A 3,216-nucleotide genomic window follows, 5' to 3' on the forward strand; every position below is an offset into this window, starting at 1 on the left:
ATGCTGGGGTCGTTCTTGCTCCAAGAAAAACAACAACCAAACTCCTCTTCATTTGTGTTATATCAATGTTACACATAGGTTTACATGTATGAAGTCATCTAGTTCACCTCGACATACTCCCGGTTTGAGGCGATGGCTCACATTTAATATTTAATTTGTTATTTGCTGAAGCTTGAGTGAGGACAGACAGAATGGTATTTCTCCAAAGTGAACAAGCAAATACCATAGGATAAATAAAGTATTATTATTATTATTATTATTATTATTATTATTATTATTATTATTATTATTATTATTATTATTATTATTATTATTATTATTATTATTATTATTATTATTATTATTATTTATAGGTCTGATAACCAAACGCATTTATGGACAAAATTATTTTGCGTTGGTTGGAGAATATTTCCATGACAACAATGAGCCCATAACATTTGGGTCACCAGACCTGAAACGTACTTGTCCAATTTCTCTCCCTAATAATAGTCAATTTGATTCTGTATATCCTGCTTGGCGTAATAAAAAATGTGAAGCACATTGAACATAGTGAAACTGTGGAAAAGCTATATACAAAATGTTCAAACTTAAAAAAAAACACACACGCAAAAACCCAAACATTCTAGAAGTGAAAACTCATGAGGTTACGAGCTCAACAGAAATTACTATATAGATAGCATGCGCTTGGTTGAAAGCTGAAAATATGGCCATCCGGAAGTATAACGGACCAACACACAAAAATATGTCTAACCTTAAACATTTATAGTCTTGTTAACTCTCTCGAGTTCATATGCATACAAATTTGTTCGATTTTCAATAAGGGTGAACTCGAGAGAGAGAGAGAGAGAGAGAGAGAGAGAGAGAGAGAGAGAGAGAGAGAGAGAGAGAGAGAGAGAGAGAGAGAGAGTTTAATACAGTTTAGTGAGAATTACTCATAAACACGGATAGAAAAAAGCAATAACAAAGACCCGGGTGACGTCAACTTCATACTATCTGTCTAAGCATTTGGTTCTCAACCGCCCAATATATTTAAACAACCGATAGTGATCAGTAAAGTGCCTTTTGATAGGACGATCGGGTTTTAATCTAGTTAATGCTTCGAATACACGGAGAGTTAAAGCATAATATTGAGTTCTTTAAAATGTAACCTTAACCCTCTCCTTACCAACAAAGGAAAATCGTCACATTCGTTACGATACAACGCAAGAATTTTACTGCTGTTGTGTTTGAGTGATAAAAAATCTATTTTGTGTTATTTGGGTGTGAAGTTTTGGAGAAAATCCTGAAAATGGACGGTAAGGAGTTAAAGTTTTCAAGGCGAAGACATTGTGACGTCACAACTTCTGTTCCCCATGGTTGACTGCCCCACTTCTTCGCTGTTCCTAATCGACCCCGAACCCCTCGGTTCTCCCCTCATATAGAAAGCCATTGTCATGTTGCTTTGCATCCTTAATGGCCAACTCATCCAAAACGTTCCCACCAGCCGGACCAGCTTAACTTTCATTTTCAGAGCGTTAGTCATTCTGTTTTAACACAAAGCTACTGATGCTTAAAATTAGCGTATTCACCAGTAGATTTTTTGACCAATCAAAAAGCGGGATTTGTGACACACCGTCAAGCCCGCTCTGACAAATATAGCTGGTTGTTTTCTACTAGTAGAGTGAAGGAAGATGACATCATTCTGCTCTATATTTTTTGTGTTTAGACCGCTAGTTGAGTGATTAGTTCTCACTAGATTCGCTTAATAAGACTATAAACGTGTACGGTTGCACGTAAATTTATGTTATGACACCAGACACCATTCATCATGCGTGTAGAACTACAGTTCATTTCATATCACGGAACAAAAGTGTGATGTAAAAAACCCCCCAATCTCATTGGAAGTGTAAAACCACTCTTCCGGATGACTGGATACATACCTTGTGCAATTGAGCTTCTGGTTTCAGAGTGATGGCATCTTAATTTTTTAATCTAAATATTTGCTGATCCTCAATAAAGATCATCCATCCTCGATCTTTTACGTCCCTTTATTCTAAGAATCTGCCTACACATCCTACTTCTAAAATAGTTCTGCCACCTTATGATTCAATACGTAACCTTTTTATTATTAGACCTCCGAAGGACTGGTTACATACACATAAAGTAGACGGTGTGACGTCACGACTTTTCTGCTGTATTGGTCCACACTGGTTAAACATGGTTAGAGCATAACTTTCTTTCCCTAATAATAAACATTCTCCAGTCCCGATGCCCTAGTGTAGCCATTCATCCATAAGAAAGATCGCCTTTGATAAATGGTTGTCATAAAAGTGTCCGCAAAATAGTATCGTATTACCAGTTGAAAGGTAAGACGAAAATATAAGCAAACTAGATCTGTTATAATGATCAACAGAGCGTATAGTGTCAGTGAGAATCCTTTCACAAGAGGTTACTGAGTTGTCAAGTTGGCGTTTTTAATCAGTTTTGAGCTAAATTATTTGAAACATGTAATATCTTTTTTTGAATTGGAAAGTATACTCAAATAACAAATTAATAATAAAAGAGAAACCTTTATCAAATTGTCCGTTGTTGAGTCATTGATTGTGAATAATGTAATAGATTTAACTTTGAAACCTATTTTGAAACAAATATTTTTAGAAGTGAGCTCAAATCTAACGTTACATTTACTTTTTGTGCTCAAAGCGCTTTACACTGGATCCAAGTCAACAGCAACACTGATTATGTATGAGGATACATGACGTCTGTAATGCCCTCTTACATTTTTTTTTCGACGAAGATAATGCTGTTATCGGTCAAGTATTAATTTTACACCTGCGTATGGTTTGAGAGTGATTAACCTGTCGTGCTCTGGAAAGACACGTATTTAAACAAAACTCGTTCTTCAAAAATCGACCGATTTAGACGACCCTCACTTGACTTACTTGACTTCAGCCTCTTGATTCCTTGTGGCCGCAACAGCACTCTTCCATCTGACGGTTTTTTGGAGGTCTTCCTTATCTGGGCCCATTTTGTCCGGCTGCCTTCAACTCAGTCTCAACCCTAATCTCGGCAAAAACTCTCAAATCTGGGACTTCGCGAAGATTCTTAGACTCCGAGGCAAGAGAAAACACCTTAGTGACTCGAATGAATTTCGGAGCCACGGCAACATGGACACAGTTTTACTTAGGTGTATAAATCACAAACCATTTCAACAAATTAAAAAAACGCAATAGCCTT

At 36.6% G+C, this 3,216-nt stretch overlaps 1 protein-coding gene across 2 annotated transcripts in view; it reads left to right on the forward strand.

Annotated features, from left to right (window-relative positions):
* The window catches only part of LOC144965124 (uncharacterized), a 17,468-nt gene extending 14,922 nt beyond the window's left edge, over positions 1-2,546 (forward strand). For both annotated transcript variants that reach the window (XM_078900080.1, XM_078900081.1), the window contains one exon: positions 1-2,546. This exon is cut by the window's left edge and continues 1,325 nt beyond it. The gene's annotated coding sequence lies outside the window, so the exon portion shown is untranslated.
* The last annotated feature ends 670 nt before the right edge of the window (positions 2,547-3,216 follow it).

The sequence above is a fragment of the Berghia stephanieae genome, chromosome 2 (assembly GCF_034508935.2).
Source record: "Berghia stephanieae isolate SIO BIC M18660-M18661 chromosome 2, UCSD_Bste_1.3, whole genome shotgun sequence".
NCBI classification, from domain to species: Eukaryota; Metazoa; Mollusca; class Gastropoda; order Nudibranchia; family Aeolidiidae; genus Berghia; species Berghia stephanieae.